At 35.9% G+C, this 18,531-nt stretch overlaps 3 protein-coding genes across 4 annotated transcripts in view; all 3 read left to right on the forward strand.

The window, feature by feature from the left end:
- The window catches only part of GSTO1 (glutathione S-transferase omega 1), a 584,823-nt gene that overhangs the window by 281,016 nt on the left and 285,276 nt on the right, over positions 1-18,531 (forward strand). The gene's annotated exons all lie outside the window — the stretch shown is intronic.
- SFR1 (SWI5 dependent homologous recombination repair protein 1) overlaps positions 1-18,531 on the forward strand; it is a 296,645-nt gene that overhangs the window by 138,611 nt on the left and 139,503 nt on the right. The gene's annotated exons all lie outside the window — the stretch shown is intronic.
- SLK (STE20 like kinase) overlaps positions 1-18,531 on the forward strand; it is a 59,543-nt gene that overhangs the window by 3,714 nt on the left and 37,298 nt on the right. The gene's annotated exons all lie outside the window — the stretch shown is intronic.

Consider the following 18,531-nt stretch of genomic DNA (forward strand, 5'->3'; position numbering starts at 1 on the left):
TGGGACCAGAAGTGTTTCGGATTTTGGAATTTTTTGGATTTTGGAATATTTGCATTATACTTAGTTATTGAACATCTGAAATTGAAAATGCTATAGTGAGCATTTCCTTTGAACATCATGTCATGTTAGCACTCAAAGTTTCAGATTTTGGAGCATTTCAGAGTAGATTTTCAGATTTGGGGTGTGTAACCTATAGGTAATCATGTTGTGTATTTAGTTTGTGTCATTCTTCCATGGTGTACTTGTATTCCTTCCACTCAGTCCAGCACTGTACACATTTAGCAGTTACTTCCTTGCCTGAAAAAACTTCACTACTTTAAATTTATTTTCTCTTTTAAAAATAGTATTATTTGATATATAAATGAAGATAGGTCATATCCTTCACAATTTTTTAATCTTTGGATTTCTTTTTTTTTTTTTTTTTTTTTTGAGATGGAGTCCCTCTCTGTCGTCCAGGCTGCAGTGCAGTGGCGCAATCTTGGCTTACTGCTATCTCCGCTTCCCAGGTTCAAGCAATTCTCTTGCCTCAGCCTCCAGAGTAGTTGGGACTACAGGTGCATGCCACTGTGCCTGGCTAATTTTTTGTATTTTTAGTAGAGACAGGGTTTCACCATGTTAGCCAGGGTGGTCTTGAACTTCTGACCTCAGGTGATCTGCCTGCCTTGGCCTCCCAAAGTGCTGAGATTACAGGCGTGAGCCACTGCCCCCTGCTCCCCCCACTGGATTTCTTTTGTTTTTAACAGAAAAAAAGAATGACATAAGATATTAATTGAATTGCATTTCTGGAAAGCTATATTATCTATTAAACCAGTTGAAACTAAACTCTTGGCTGTGTGCTGGATGAAAGTGATTTCTGTATGACAACTGATGGCTTTGTGTCTTTTAAAAAATAGTAAAATATATAATCTTTGTATTAAAAAGTATGGAAACATATACATTTAGCAGATAATGAAGTGAATTAATTATTAACAACCATCAGTGTCAAGGAATTCTGCCAACATCCGAGAATCCCTGTTGCCTCCTTTCTGTGTCTAATACCTTCTCTCTCCCTAAAGGAAACCACTATCATATCTTTAAATTATTCGTTTTTTTGCTTTTCTTAATCATTTACTGTCTAGGTTTATATCCCTAAATGTTATAAATTTAGTTTTGTATGCACTTGAGCTTTATATGAATGGAATCATATTGAGCATATTCTTTTGTGTCTTGCTTCTTTGAAAGTCAGTATTATGTTTGTGAGGTTCATCTTTATCACATAGAGCTGTAGTTCTTTTTTATTGTAGCATTGTATTCTGTTATATGATGATATCACCAATTATTTACTATTGTACTATTAGTGGATATATTGGTTGCTTTCAGTTTTTGGCTCTTACACAAAATAGTAGTTGCACATATGCATGAGTTTCACTAAGTGTTAATCCAGGAATGGAATTGCTAGGTTATAGGGTAGTGTATCTTTAATTTTACCAGATGATGCCAAACTAATTACACAAGTTTACATTCCCACCAGCAGTTTAAGAATTTCCTTGCCCTGAATCTTTGCTAACATTTAGTGTTGTCAGAATTTTAAACTTTTGACAGCCTGATAATGTGTTACATTTCTTATTGTGTGTTTAATTCACCTTTCACAGATTACTAAAAATAATTCTTTTAATATATTTTTGGTAATCTGAATTTCTTCTTTTGTGTTCGGGTCTCTTACTCATTTTTCTATTGATGTCTTTTTGTTTATATGTTGAGTGTGTGTGTGTGTGTGTGTGTGTGTGTGTGTGTGTGTGTACAATATATGTGTTTTGAATTTTAACTATTTGCTGGTGATAGTTATTGCAAGTATATTCTCATTCTGAGACCTGTCTTTTCATTCTCATTGTAGTGTCTTTTTATGAATTCTTTAACATGGTCCAGTTTGTCAGTTTTTTCCTTTACAGTTGATGCTTTTTGTGTTATGTAAGACATTTTTTCCTAGCCTGTGATCATAAAGATAATTTTCTATATTATCTTCTAAAAGCTTTATGGTTTTGCTTTTCTTTGACAATTAGATCTACTATCTACCTAGATTTTTGTAAATGGTGTGAGGTAGGGGTCCAGTTTCATTTTTTTCCCCATATGGATACACGATTGTCCCAGAACTATTCACTGGAAAGAAAAATATTTCCCCACTGCTCTGCAGTGCTCTGTTGTGTAGCATGTGTCTGTTTCTGCATTCTCTGTTCTCTTCATTGATCTATTTGTCTATTCCTGTACCAGTATCCCACTGTCTTAATTAGGAAAGCATTAAAATAAATGTCTGCTGTTTCTTCAACATAGTTTAGTATTATTCTTGGCCCTCAGGGCTTCTGTGTACATTTTCGAGTTAGCCTGGTTGAGTGCCACAAAAAAAAAAAAACAAAAAAACAAAAAAAACCTGTTTTTTTGGGAGAGAGCTCATTGAATTTATAAATTAGTTTTGGAAAAATTATAACCTCTTTTTGATATTGAGTCTTCCCACCTGTGCATGTTTTATCTCTGTTTAGGTCTTTTTTAGTATCTTAATAATGAGTTACAGTTTTTTCCCTAGAAATTTTGGGAACACAAACTACTTCAAGGATGTTTTAAACACTTTGTTTTTCCTGTTCGTATTTCCTCCTTGTTTTTGTTGTGTACAGCCTTTAGTAGCCTTTTGAGAAAGGATCCATAGAAAACATAGTTTTTAAGAACTTGCCTGTCTAAATATGTCTTTATTATAAGGTCACAACTTAATATATATAATTCTAGTTTAAAAGTAAGTTTTTAAAGAATTTTTAAGATTTAGAGTCTGTTAGTTTTGAAGACTTTCTTCCATTCATTATCTTCTGGCTTCAAGAGTTGCTGTTGAATGTCTGATGCCATTTTGCTTCCTGGATCCTTTGCCATCTTTTTCTCTCAATAGCCTTTAGGATTTTCTTTTATCCTCTGTTCATGGTGATGTACTTTGATGTAGGTCTCGTCATCTTCCTTCGTTTTGCTGGGCTCTTGGTTAGTCCTTTCAATCCAAAGACTTACGTCCTTCAGTTCTGTGACATTTTCTTGTATTATTTATTTGGCAACCTCCACCCACCACTTCCCCCAATAATGACTCTTGCCATGGTCTTAAGATTCTTCACGTCCCTAAATTCAGGGTACACTTACCATTCTTACTTGACCTATCAGGACCATTTGAGATACTTGACCATTCTTTCCTTTAAAAAGTTCATCTTTTGGCTTTTAAGTCACCATACTCTTGATTTTCCTTCCACCTCTATGTCTGTTCCTCACATTCCTTTGCTGACTCTTCCTCTTTCTGTCTTTAAGGTGTGGGAATTCCACAGGGCTTAGGTATAGGCCGCCTTCTCCTTTTCTTAAGAGAACCCGCCTTCTCCCATGGCTTCAGTTACCATCTAAATGCAATTTCTGTCTCTACCCTAATACTTCCCTTTTGAACTCTAGATCTACACATCCAACCGTCTGTTAGAGATTTCTGCTTAGATATCTCACAGATACTTTAAACTGCAAGTCCAAAAGATGAACTAATTCAGCTCATGATGTCAGCCACAAATTTGCTCCTTCTGTGTTCCCATTCAGTAATTACCACTTCCATCTACCAGTTGCATAGGCCAGAGACCTAGAGGTCATTTTTAACACCTGTTGCTGCCTTCCCCTCCAAACCTAATTAAGCACCAAGGCCTGTTAATTCTACCTACTAAATATTTCTCAGATCTGCTTGTTTCTTTCTTCACTGTCATTTCACTAGTCAAAACTGCTGCAGTCTCTTACTCAGACTACTGCAATCTTATTGGTGTGTTTTTGGGCTTCATATAATCATTTACATGATTCTTTTAATCCTGTAATCATTTAATATATTCCTTTGTATTGGGCTTCTTTTGCTAAACATTATGTGAGTGAGTTTCATCCGTGTCGTTGCATGTAGTAATCATTTGATCTTTTTCTTTGCTTTATGGTATTTTATGAAATACTATAATTTATCCATTCTGTAGTATTTGGATTGTTTACACTTTTTGTATATTAAGAATATGATTCATGGCCCGGTGCAGGGGCTCATGCCTGTAATCCCAGCACTTTGGGATGCCAAGGTGGGAGGGTCGCTTGAGCCCAGGAGTTCAAGTACAGCCTGGACAACATAGGGAGATCCCATCTTTATTTGTTTTATTATTATTTTTTTCTTGAGACAGAGTCTCACCTCTGTCATCCAGGCTGGAGTGCAGTAGCGTGATCAACTCCCCGGGCTCAGGTGATCCTCCCACCCCAGCCTCCCAAGTAGCTGGGACTGTAGGCACCTGCCACCATGCCCAGCTAATTTTTGTATTTTTTGTAGAGATGGGATTTTGCCATGTTGCCCAGGCTGGTCTCAAATTCTTAGGCTCAAGAGATCTGCCCACCTTGGCCTCCCAGATTGCTAAGATTACAGGTGTGAGTCACCGTGTCCAGCCTTAAATTTTTTTAATTAAAAAAAAATACGATTCATGAATATTCTTGTGCATTTTGGTGCACATATGCCATTTTTTCTGTTGGTTATATACTGGGAAGGAATTTTCTAGGTCATAGGTTATATGTATTTTCAGCTTTAGAAGATATTACCAGTCTTCCAAGGTGGTTGTACCAATTTACACTCGTGTCAGTAGGGTATGGGAGTTTTCCCAGTTGCTCTCTGTCTTCACTTACACTTGGTATTGTTACTAATATTATCTTTAATATTTTTTGTTAGCCATTCTGTTGAGTGTGGTGGTTTTATTTACATTTTCCTGATGACTAATGAAGTTGAGTGCCTTTTTATGTGCTTATTCAATATTTGGGTATCTTTTTTTGTGGAATTCCTGGTTATTTGCCCAATTAAAAAAAAAAACTATTTTGAGGTATAATTTATATACCACAAAATTCACCCATTTTAAGTATATAATTTTGTGAGTTTTAGTAAATCTGTATAGTTTTGCAACCATTACTACAATCCAGCTTTGGAACCTTTCTGTCACCCATAGAAAGTTCCCATGTGCCTATTTTGCAGTTAGTTTCTATTCCCACACCAAGCTCAAGATAGTCCTTACTTGCTTTCGAAATGACTCTGTAATTTTGCCTTTTCTAGAATTTTTTAATAAAGGGAGACATACAATATGTGTTCTTAACATGTGTGACTTTTTGCACTTAGCATAGGGTTTCTCAGTGTTGGCACTACAGCCGTTTTGGACAGGATAATTCTTTTTTTATGGAGGGCTGTACTATGCACTGTAGGATGCTTCCCTGACCCTACCTCTTTGTGACAACCTAAAATACCTCCAGACATTGCCAAATGTCTCCTGGATGGCAGAATCAGTACCACTGTTTGAGTGTAATTTTTCAGGATTCATCTGTGTTATTCATTTGTCTATTAACATTTTTGGTTATTTATTTTTTCTTTAATGATTTGTAGGATATGAGGTCCTTTTTCTACAATGTAGATTGCTTTTCATTTATTTAATTCTTTTTCCTGATCCATAGAGGTATTTTAAAATTAGAAAATAAATTTATTAGAAAACAAAGGTTGAAAATAAACAGAGTGAACAAATACTGCTTTTGCTTGCCCCAAAACCTCAGTAAAAACTGTTATCTGGCTAGGTGCAGTGACTGATGCCTATAATCCCAGCACTTTATAAATTTGAGGCAGGAGGATTGCTTGAGCCCAGGAGTTCAAGAATAGCCTGGGCAATATAGCGAGACCCCTTTTACTTTACGGGAAGTAGTAAAAAAATTAGCTGGGCATGATGGCACTCGCCTGTGGTCACAGCTGCTGGGGAGGCTGAAGTGGGAGGATCCCTAGAACTTGGTGGAGGCTGCAGTGAGCTGTGATTGTGCCACTGCACTCCAGCCTTGGTGACAGAGCAAGACCTCGTCTCAAACAACCTCAAACAGCTATTATCCCTTAAAATTTTAATATTTTTTCATACGAGTTCTGCATTTCCTTGTTAAATTTTTGCCTTGATATTTTATCTTTTCAGCTACTATTTTGAATGGGATAGTTCTTCCATTATGTTTTGCAATTATTGTTTGGATATAAGAAAGCTATTAATTACTATTCTATAATATCTTAACCTTATTGATTGCTCTTATTGTTTATTTTCCCCTCAACATTGAAATTTTTTAATCCTATAAAAATGTTGACATGTAAAAGAAGTTGTATGGTGAACATACATGTATCCACTACCTGGATTCTACAGGTGTTCATATTTTGCTATACTGACTTTATTACACACATCTATCCATCCATTCATCCATTTATCCATTCATTATCTGTTTCTCTTTTTCTTTTCTTAAGGATTTTCTCCTTTCAATTATTTGTACCCTTGTTTTTTTTTACTTGTCTAATTATGTTAATCCTTTCTGAACAATTTTAAATAACCTGACGTTGGAAATGTTAGTAATTTAGTGAATTATTTTATACTATATTTTCTGGCACAATTTTAAGGTTTTAAACTTTCCTTCTTAGTTTTCTGTTTTCAACCAGAAAGTTATTGTTTATGTGCTGACATAGACTTCTAGATAAAGTGACATACTACTTTATTCCCATGTTTCTTCTTTGTAAATCTGTGTTTAAATTCACACAGATCTTTAACACAACTCTGTAACAGAAGCAGTTAATTCTTATTTTGCCACAGTAGTGTCTCTATGCCAAGGTACACTTCTGCTTGAATATAAGATGCTATTGTTGTCACTGTATGAAATGTTGCCTTTTTATTATAAAAATCTGTCACTTTTATGTACCAAAATGAGAACTGAGATGGTTTTGAAATTTCAGAAAAAATTTTTAACGCAAGGAACTAATCGATTCAGTGAATTTTTTTTTTCTTAAAGAGGAATCGTTTTCAGAAGTAGTTTTTAAGTGATAATCTCATCTCAAGATAATGGGAAGAAAAATGTCAAGACCAGGGCAGTTATTTTATATTCCTGTGTTTCTTACTAACCTTCTGTTTTTTATCTGTAAGGATGTAACTACTGAATGTACGTATGGAGTATAAAAACAATATTTTATTGTTCTTTTAATTTATAAGATGATCAACATTTCCAGCTTACCAGCTTATCAGCCCACACTTCTTCCTATAAATTAATGCTGAAACATTAGTTAATTTGAGTGCTTTCTTTAGAAAGGGAAGGTATTTGAATCATCCCTCCTTCCATCCCTTCCTCCTCTCTTGGAACGTGTGAGCAAAGTTAATTTCATTTATCTTTGTATGTTGTCATTTTAGCATCTCAGTTTTAACGAAATGTACTGGAAATCAAGATATTTTATTTTTTAATTTTAATTTTACTTTTTTTTTTGAGACAGGGTCTTGCTCTGTTGCCCAGGCAGAAGTACTGTGCCATGATCTTGGCTCACTGCAACCTCCGCTTCCCAAGTTCAAGTGATTCTCATGCCTCAGCCTCTGGAGTAGCTGGGATTACAGGCATGTGCCACCACACCCGGCTAATTTTTGTATTTTTTAGTAGAGATAGGGTTTCGCCATGTTGGCCAGGCTGGTCCCCAACTCCTGGACTTATGCTATCTGCCGGCCTTGGCCTCCCAAAGTGCTGGGATTATAGGCATGAACCACTGTATCCAGCCAAGATATTTTATCTTTGCTTGTAAAGCATGTTTTATTTCCAGTTGGTATGTTGTATGGCATGAGCTTTATAAAGTCTCTTAAAATTTTAAAGGTCTGTGTTATGGCTTATTAACATTTAAAGATAAAGTAGAGCCAGGTGCGGTGGCTCATGCCCGTAATCCCAGCACTTTGGGAGGCCGAAGCGGGCGGATCACGAGGTCAGGATATCAGACCATCCTGGCTAACGTGGTGAAACCCCGTCTCTACTAAAAATACAAAAAATTAGACAGAGCTTGCAGTGAGCCGAGATCACGCCACTGCACTCCAGCCTGGGCGACAGAGCGAGACTCTGTCTCAAAATAAATAAATAAATATAAAGTAATATTACTTAATTTATTTCAGAGTATCCTGTCAAAATTTTATAAAGAATGGCCGAGAAACTACATACCGTGTCTGATTTTGGATCTTTAAATTAACCATGATAGAATCTTTTTTCTGGCTCCCTTTTTTTTTGTCTGTGCCCTGATGGATGTGAAGTGGTGTCGTCCCTGATTACTAATGAGGTTGAGTTCCTTTTCATATGTTTATTGGCCATTAAGTCTTTTGGGCTCTCTCTTTTTCTCATTGATTTATGGGGGTCATTATATATTTTGGATTCTTATCCTTTGTCAGTTATAGATGATGTACATATTTTCTTTTGCTTTGTGGTTTGTCTTTAGGATGTTCTTTTTTGCGTAGACATTTTAAGTTTTAATATAGTGAAATTTATTAACTTTTCCCTACGTGGCTAATGTTTTTGTCTTTAGAAATTCTTCCTTACCCAGGATGGTGAAGATATCCTGCTGTGTTATCTTTGTAAAGTTTTATGGTATTGCCTTCTACATTAGGTCTGTAAATAAATGGGTGTTGATTTTTGCTTATAGAGTGAGGTAAGGGCCGAATTTTATTTTTTCTATGTAGATACCCAGTTGTCCCAACACCATGTGCTTTAAAGACTGTCCTTTTCTTACTGCTTTGCAATGCTTCCATCATATAATGGATGTCCATATGCACGTAGTATATTTCCATGACATTCTTTTAGGTTAAATTTTTAGAATTGTTAGAGCAAAACCAACGATTATTAATGCTTAGTTTGAAACTACAAAATTTGTGTAAATTTATTTTCCAATTTTTTAATTGTAGTAAAATACACATAAAATTTACTATCTTGACTATTTTTTAATATCCTATGAAGATTCACCATCTTCATGATTTTTAAATGTCTAGTTCAATGGTATTAAATACATTCATAATGTGCAACTGTCACCACTGCCCATCCCCATGCCTCTTATGTTTTAAAATGAAACTCTACCCTGTTAAACACTAACTTCCTATTTCTTCCTTCCTCCAGCCCTAGGCAACTGTTCTACTTTTTGATACTATGATTTTGATTCCTCTAAGTACCTCATTAAATGGAATCATACAGTATTTATCATTTTGTGACTAACTTAGTTCATTTAGTGTAATGAACCTTAAGGTTCATCCATGTCATAGCATATGTTAGAATTTCCTTCCTTTTTAAGGCTGAATAATATTTATGGTATATATATACACATTTTGCTTATCCACTCATCTATTGATATCACTTGGATTGCTTCCATGTTTTAGCTGTTGTGTGTTTAGCTATGAACGTGGGTGTACAAGTATGTCTTTGAGACCCTGCTGTCAGTTTTTTAGGGTATATACCCAGGAGTGGAATTCCTAGATCTTGTAGGAATCTATTTTTAATTTTCAGGGGGAACTGCCATACTGTTTTCTGTAGCTGTACCAATTTTACATTTCCATTGATTTGTGCACAAAACAAGAGTTCTAATTTCTCCATATCTTTGCCTATACTTGTTCTTTTCATTCTTTTTTAAAATACTCATCCTAGTGGGTGTAAGGTGGTACTTACTATAGTTTTGACTTATATTTCTCTAATATTAGTGATGTTGAGCATCTTTTCATGTGCTTATTGGCCATTTGTATATCTTCCTTGGAGAAATACCTGTTCAGCTCCTTTGCCCGTTTTTGAATTGGGCTAGTTGTGGTTTTTGTTGTTACTGTTGTTGTTGTTGGGTTTTAGGAGTTCTCTGTATATTCTAGATATTAATCCTCATCAGATATATGATTTATAAAGATTTTCTGTCACACTGTAGGTTGCCATTTTACTCTAATATTGTCTTTTAAAATGTATAACATTTTACAATTTCATCAAGTCCAGTTCTATGTTTTCTTTTGTTGCCTGTCCTTTGGTGTCATATCTCAGAATTCATTGTCAAATTCAGTATCATAAAGCTTTTGCCTCGTGCTGTCTTCTGAGAGTTTTTTATAGTTTTAGGTCTTACATTTAGGTTTTTCTTTGGTCCATTTTGAGTTAATTTTTGTTTATGGTGTTAGGTAAGGGTCCAACTTCACTGTTTCACATGTGGATATTCAGATTTCCCAGTACCATTTTTGAAAACACTGCCCTTTTCTCATTAACTGGTCTTGGAACCCATGCCAAAAATCATTAGACCATATATATGCCAGTTTTTCTTTCTGGTCTCTATTCCATTGGTTTATGTTTCAGGACTGCACTGTTTTGATTACTGTAGCTTCTTAGTAAGTTTGAAATCAGGAAGCGTGAGTCTTCAAGCTTTGTTCTTTTTCAAGATTATTTTGGCTATTCAGGGTCCATTGAGATTTCATGTTAATTTTAGGATAGGGTTTTCTATTACTGCAAAAAATGTCATTGAGATTTTGATAGGGATTGCATTGAATCTGTAGATTGCTTTGGGTAGTATTGACATTTTAACAATATTAAGCCTCCAATATATGAGCATGGGATGTGTTTTCATTTATGTCTTTAATTTCTTTCAGCATTGATTTTTTAGTTTTCATTGTACAAGTCTTTCACCTCCTTACTTAAGTTAATTCCCAAGTGTTTTATTCTTTTTGATGCTATTGTAAATGGGATTGTTTTCCTTACTATTTAAAAGTCTTTATTTTTCTTGAATTAATTTCCAGACGTGGTACTTTTTTTGTCTTATTTTAAAATGTTTTTGAAATTGTCTTTTTGTGTTCTGTTTTTCATCTTTTCCAACTATGTAATCTATGCACATTTCCTCGGCTTCTTTATTACACAGGTGTGTTTGTTTCTGCATATTCATGCTGCTCAGAGTCAATAAGTCCTTGAAATAAGCAGGAAAACTGTGTGATCTGAGAATTGGTAAAACATTTTGGAAACTGCAGACTTAGCCAAGTTTAACTTATTATTGACACCATTGTTGATGTATTTTGACCAATGACTAAATTTTGAATACATAACCAGAACAATATAAATAAAACAGAGTTTGGGAATGTGGAGAAAATATAAGGATAATATAAAGTGTATTTCTTTGTCTTTTGCAGAATTCAGGAAATGACATGATCTTTGGATTTCTGTAATATTTTACAGAAATTATGGAAAGAATATGTACAGTTGATCCTCATTATTTGCAGATTTTGTATTTGTGAATTTGCCTACCTGTTAAAGTTTACTTGTAGTCGTAAAATCTATGCTTGCGGCACTTATTTGGTTATTTGTGTGTATGCGCAAAGCTGCAAAAAAAAATTGAATCCTCTGACAAGCACGTTCCCAGCCGAACTTGAACAAGGTGACGCTGCCTTGATTTCACCTCTCATGGAGAGATGACCAGAGGATGGAGACAGCAGAGGGCAGTGTAGTGAAGTGCAAGAAGGTCTGGCTGTGGGGCCAGTTGGACAGGATTTGAATCCCAAGTCTGACATCTGTTTTTGGGATGACCTTCCACAAGTCAGTTAACACTTAAATACCTCATTTCTCTTTTGTAAAATAAAGAATGGAGAATCTCCCAGGATGAATTGTTTTCAGGATTTAAGAATATGGTAATCTATGTGAGGGGTGTGTGTATGTGCATGGATTTCCCTATGAACAATGTTTTAGTAGTTGCTAATTCAGTGCTTGCAGCGACTTTATAGAGCATAACTACTACAAATAATGAGAGTTAACTCTGTATCTTTGCTAAATGATGTTGAGTAATTTTATTCTTTTTTAATATTGATACTTGTTCCTACCAAAATCCTAGCAGAACTGAAGAGATCATAATTTGCATGTAATTTAAAACAGGTAACAGTATCAACAGCCTAAAAGTATATGCTTCTTTCAGTGCGGTTTCCCCTCTCTTCATTTAATAGCTTTTTGTAACTTTGGATATTTATTACCCAAACGTTTACTCTACTCTGTACCTTAGCTCTCCCATCTATGTTGCTCGTAGGTTTTAGAAGGATTATGCCAGTTCTTAATCTCAGTTCCAAGTACTCCCTTCTATACTTTACTTTGTGATGCTGGTTCAAAGACTGCAGATCACATTTCTGCCTTGCTAGCAGCTCATTTCTGTTTCAAAAGTATAGAGCACTAGAGGGAGGCTGCAAGGAGAAGGAGGAAGAAATGACTTATACCTTTGTCTTGTTTCCTGTGAACTTCCTGTCTGCTTTCTTGTTACTTTGACCATCACCCTTATAGAAGTTTATTTTTTGCTCCAGCATCAGCAGTTTCTTTCTGTAGCAGCTGTTGAATACAGTTTGTAGGTTTTCCAACACTCACAGAACTAACCTCATCATAACCCTTCATAACACCAGCACCAGTTGGTTGGTACCCTGTTCCTCAAAAGTTTGGGTTCCAGTCTCACAGGACCCCTCTTCAGAGACAACAGCACCAGCTGAGCAGCACTGTCTCCTCAGAGGTCCGTCTGAGTTTCAGCTCTGTGGAACCCTTCCTCTGAGCTTCTGAGTTTTAATAATTCCAGTCTTTTCCCTTTGTTCCCATAGTCCTAGGGGTGGTAGCTTTTGCCTGTAGTTGTTACCTCCCTGATCCTTTGTATTATTTTTTCAGTTAGCAACAGAGTTAGTAATTGTTTTTATTCAATTTTCTCTATTAAAATAATCAATGTGATTTTCCTCCTGTCTGGACCCTAACTGATACAAGGATTAAATAAGTTATAAAATGGAAAGTGCAGAGATCCATACCTCTTCTAATAGCACGATGGATATTACTATGTAGGATAATATACTTGAAATAATTTGAGATTTTTCTTACTGATTTCTTTGTAAAATACTAAAAGTTCCAATTTATATAGCCAAAAACATTAATATAATCATTGAATTTTATTGATGTTGATATGCTCAAATATCACCTCAGTTAGACCTAACTTGACTACCCTATTTAAGTTGTAAACTCTTGGCTGTGTACTCCCATACCCCATTTCCTCATCTTATTTTATTTTATTTTTTTTGAGACGGAGTCTCACTGTCAACCATGCTGGAGCGAAATGGTACAATCTTGGCTCACTGCAACCCCTCCCTCCCAGGTTCAAGTGATTCGTGTGCCTGAGTCTCCTGAGTAGCTGGAATTACAGGCATGCACCACCACACCCTGCTAATTTTTGTATTTTTTGGTAGAGATGGTGTTTCGGCATTTGTCCGTGCTGGTCTCAAACTCTTGGGCCCAAGTGATCTGCCCACGTTGACCTTCCAAAGTGCTGGGATTCCAGGCATGAGCCACCACTCCCAGCCTCCTCATCTTTCTTATTAGTTTACTTTTTTCCCACAGTACTAATTGCTAATATACTAATTTATTTGTTGAGTGTCCACTCCCCAAAATTGTAAGTACCCCAGCACAGAGATTTTTGTTTGTACATTGTCAGCATCTGGAACAGTGACCTAACATACAGAAGGCACTCAGTAAGTATTTGTTGGAAGAATGAATGGGTTTCAGCAGATCAACTCTTTTGGTCAAGATTTGACCGAGATTTTTAATAGATTTTTATGCAGTAGTTACCCCTTATCTGAGGTTTCACTTTCCATGGTTTTATCTACCTGCAGTCTGAAAATAGGTGAGTACAGTACAGTAAGATGTATTGAGAGACCACATTCACATAATTTTTATGATAGTATATTGTTACAATTGTTCTATTTTATTATTAGTTATTGTTAATTTCTTACTGTGCCTAGTTTATAAATTAAACTTTATCATAGATATGTATGCAAAGAAAAAACATAGTATACATAGGGTTTAGTACTATTCAAGGTTTCTGGCATCCACTGGGGGTCTTGGGATGTATTCCCTGGGGATAGAGGGGGCGGCTGTATTGCGTTTCTTTTCTAGAGCACATTTCACTGGGGTGTTGTTTGTCTTTGTGTTTTCCACAGCTTGGACCAGTGCCTTGTAGTGGATGTTCATGAACAGCAATTTGAGTTATTTAGTTTTTACATTTTATGGTTAAATGTTCTTATACACTGGACAATTAGGCTCTTCTTCTTTTGGTAGGGGAAGAATACCTCAGCCTTGAGATGAAATCATCCAGATTGACAGAATCAGTCCCAGTGATTATTTTTTCTTTTTATTCCTTGTTTTTTTAGATTCCTTTCATATTTATCTGACGTGTTTTTTGTTTGTTGGTTTGTTTGTTTGCCTTTGATTGACTGACACCTCTTTGGGACTGAAATTATCTCTGTTTTCTGTGCTGGTCTTTCAGTTTCCAGCTGAAAATTTTATTAAAATATATTCTTCACTATGAAATACTATATAATGTTAGAAAATGTAAAAATATAGAAAGAAAATAAATTAAGATTTAAAAATTATTCCTGTACTCACCACTCAGGGAATACCTTCTGTTCAAACAAGAGTAATATGAGGGTGTAATTTTTTTAGGATGTGAAGCCAGTATGGAACATTGAGACAACTTATGTTTCCCAGAATCCCTCATTTGTTTATGTAATGTGGCCAAGCTCTATTGATGATTCATGAAAATAAACACAGTGATTTTAGGTGATCATGACTGATACTTGAAATCTTTTTATCAACAGAAGTTATATTTTAAAATTAAGATTGGGTATTTGTTATTCCATTCTTGTTTTTAACATTTGTTTAGTTCAGTGGTCCCCATCCTCTTTGGCACCAGGGACTGGTTTCGTGGAAGACAACTTTTCCACAGACTGGATGTGGGGATGTTTTGGGGATGATTCAAGTGTGTTACGTTTATTGTACACTTTATTTCTATTATTATTACATTGTAATATATAATGAAATAATTATACAACTCACCATAGTATAGAATCAGTGGGAGCTCTGAGCTTGTTTTCCTGCGACTAGATGTTCCCATCTTGGGGTGATGGGAGACAGTGACAGATCATCAGGTGTTAGATTCTCATAAGGAGCGCATAACCTAGATTCCTCGCATATGCAGTTCATGACAGAGTTCACAGTTCACAATAGAGTTCATGCTCCTCTGAGAAGCTAATGCTGCTGCTGATCTGACAGGAGACAGAGCTCAGGTGGTATTGTGAGCAATGGGGAGTGACTGTAAATACAGATGAAGCTTTGCTCACTTACCTTCTGCTCATTTCCTGCTATGCATCCTGGTTTGTAACAGGCCATGGACTGGTACTGGTTTGTGGCCCCGTGGTTGGGGACCCTGGGTTTAGTTATTTCATTAAGCCTTTATGTGAAGATTTTTTTTTTCTTTTCCCTGAGACAGAGTCTTGGTCTGTTGCCCAGGCTGGAGTGCAATGGCATGATCTCGGCTCACTGTGACGTCTGCCTCCTGGGCTTAAGCGATTCTCCTGCCTCAGCCTCCCAAATAGTTGGGTTTACAGGCATCCACCACCATGCCTGGCTAATTTTGTATTTTTAGTAGGAATGGGGTTTCACCATGTTGGCCAAGCTGGTCTTGAACTCCTGCCCTTGTGATCCACCTGCCTTGACCTCCCAAAGTGCTAGGATTACAGGTGTGATCCACCGCGCCTGGCCTATGTGAAGAATTTTTATGCCTTTAGATGTTAGGTAGATAAGCTCTTTTTTTTTTTTTTTAAATACTTTATGTCCCAGTTATATTAGTGTAGAGAATAGTGTCACACACTTATAAAAATACTTATTTCAGTTTTGTTTTTTTAGAGTTTTTTAGAACCAGATCCTGATGAGTAATTATTTTCAAGCAACAATTTGAGGGACTATTCTTTCTAATGTAACTTTTATTACTTATATTAAACCAAATGACATCATTGTTGGTATAATCAATATATGATAGAATTTGTTACTGTGAGGAATTTTAGAGATTATCTAGTGTGAATTATTTTTCTTCCTTCATGCCAACCCATTCACAAGTATAAAAGACACATCTTTAAAATCTCTAGGACATCAGTCAATTAATTTTAGTGGCTGCATAATTTTCCATTGTAGAACTGTACTGCATGATTTAAGCAGGTTCCTGTTAATGGACATTTAGGCTGATTCACTTTTTCCCTATTGCAAATGGTGCTTTGATGAGTATTTTTGTATCCGCGTGAGTTCTATTTTATGAAGTTATCTCCTGATAAATTCTCCAAAGTGAGATTTAGACATTTATTTATTGAAACATTTATTAACTTAAAAAAATTTAGTATCTGTTTTTAATGTAATAAGTACAGTTTTGCTGAAGTGATGTTAACATATATCATATTGAAATGTCTTATAAAAACAACCTAGTTAGCATTTTAAGATATGATTCCTAACGTTAAAAAATGATCCTGGTATCTACTACATATTTGGAAACCTTTCATTTGTAATAAATGGTGGTGAGAAGTTAACCAAAGAAAGAAAACGGGAAAGTTAAAGTACTAAGAACAAGGAAAAATGACCAAATGATAGAAATATGGGGAGACTAGAAAGGGTAAGAGGACACAAAACTTTGCCTCCACCCTCTTAGGGTCCCTGCTGGGCCCAAGAATTAAATTGACACCAGATAGAGTAGAAGAGAAAAGCATAGAAATTTAATATAAGTTTTATGTGACATGGGGGCCCTCAGAAGAAAATGAAGTCATAGAGAAATGGCAAAACCTACATGCTTTTGTGTTAGGTTGAAAGAAGAGAGGCGATTGTGGAAAAGTAGATATGTTATATGGGGAGGCTAAAGGAAGACATTTAATTTAATAAGGTCTGTTTGTACACAATTCTCTTGACTATGACCCCCTATCAAAGAATGTTTCTTTTCTCCTGGGATAGAGAAGACATCTTTCACAGGAACATTTTATTTCCTATTTTCAGGAAGAAAAGGTGGAAGATTAGGATGCCCTTCTTGCATCTGCTGTTTTTCAAGTGCCTTTCACTCAAAGTGATCCTTATGTCAAAGTGGCATGTTTGAAGTGGTGTATTCTGCCACCCTTCATGGGTAATGATTATGCCTAGTGTTCCATTATTGGAGTGCTAAGCTTGTGGGAGTTTTTTATATCCTACTGCCCAAGGAAATTGCCAAGGTCTGATTTTTCACACACAAAAAATTTGCAACCTCCAGCATAAATGGGTTAATTTCACAAAAAAGGTTTTTGCAACCTCTGGCATAAATGGGTTTCATCCTCCAGCAAAAAGGCCTTTGGAAACAAACCTGGATTTAAATTCTGTTTTGGCCTTTTACTAGCTACATGACCTGGGGAAGCCTTTTAACCCCTCAAAGCTCATTTATATCCTCCTTTAGAGATAATAATATATCATGGGGTTGTTGTGAAGATTAAATAGTAATAGAAATTACAGCTAAGATTTTTGAATCCTCCTATATATGCCAGCTACTATATTAAATGTTTATTTGTGTTTTTTTTTTTCACTTGGCAGATATATGTTATCTTAATTCTCATGAACTTGTGAGGTGTAGGTATGGGTAACTTTTACTGATGAGGAAACTAAAAGAGGGATTTTGTAAATTGCCCCAAGCAACACAGCCAATAAATGGCAAAACCACCAGAATTTAAATCCTGGTTGTCTGACCCCCCAGAGGCTGTGATTCGAAATGCTGTCCCCTGTGCATGTGAGCGCTTAGTGCAGCGCATAGCCGTAGCATGCACTCATTCATATTTATGTTTAGGCTGTCTTTTAAAAATAGTGTGTCAAGACAATGAGAAGACAAGCCACAGACTGAGGAAATACTTGCAAGACACATATTTGATAAAGGAAAGTTATCCAGAATATGCAAAGAACTCTTGAAACCTAACACTTTGGAAATGAACAGCCCAGTTAAAAAATGGGCAAAAGATTTCAACAGACACCTTGCCAAAGATTTGACAAATAAGTATATGAAAAGATGCTGAACATCATATGTCATTAGGGAATTGTAAATTGAAAAGATACAAGTACTACTATATAGCTGTTAGACTGGTGAAAGCCATGCTTGCTGGCAACCCCAAATGCTGGTGAGGATGTGGAGCAACAGGAACTCATTCATTGCTGGTGTGTATGCAGACTCTTTCAGCCATTTTGGAAGACAGTTTGGCAGTTTCTTAAAAAACTAAACATGCTCTTACCATATGATCCAGCAGTTGTATTCCTTGGTTATTACCCAGATGAGTTGAAAAACATGTCTACACAGAAACCTGCACATACATGTTTATAGAAGCTTTATTCATAATTGCCAAAACTGGGAAACAATCAACATATCCTTAAGTAAGTGAATGGATAAACTGTGGTATATCCAGACAATAGAATATTATTCAGTGCTGAAAAGAAATGAGTTATTAAGCCATGAAGACATTAAGGAACTGTAAATACGTATTACTAAGTGAAAGAAGCTAATCAGAAAGGTCTATACACAGTCTGATTACAAGTATATGACATACCGGAAAAAGCAAACGCAAAACTATGGATGCAGTAAAAAGATCAGTGGTTGCCAGGGGTTGGAGGAAGGAGGGGATGAGTAGGCAGAGCATGGAGGATTTTTAGGGCAGTGAAACTATTCTGTATGATATTATAACGATGGCTACATGCCATTACACATTTGTTGAAACCCATAGATGCAAAAGCAAGCTATAATGTAAACTTTGGACTTGGGGTGATAATGATGTGTTAATGTAGGTTCATCATAGTACCAGATGTATCACTCTGGTATGCAGTGTTGATCGGGGGGGAAGGTTATGCATGGGGTAC

Source organism: Macaca thibetana, chromosome 9, assembly GCF_024542745.1.
Source record: "Macaca thibetana thibetana isolate TM-01 chromosome 9, ASM2454274v1, whole genome shotgun sequence".
NCBI lineage: Eukaryota > Metazoa > Chordata > Mammalia > Primates > Cercopithecidae > Macaca > Macaca thibetana.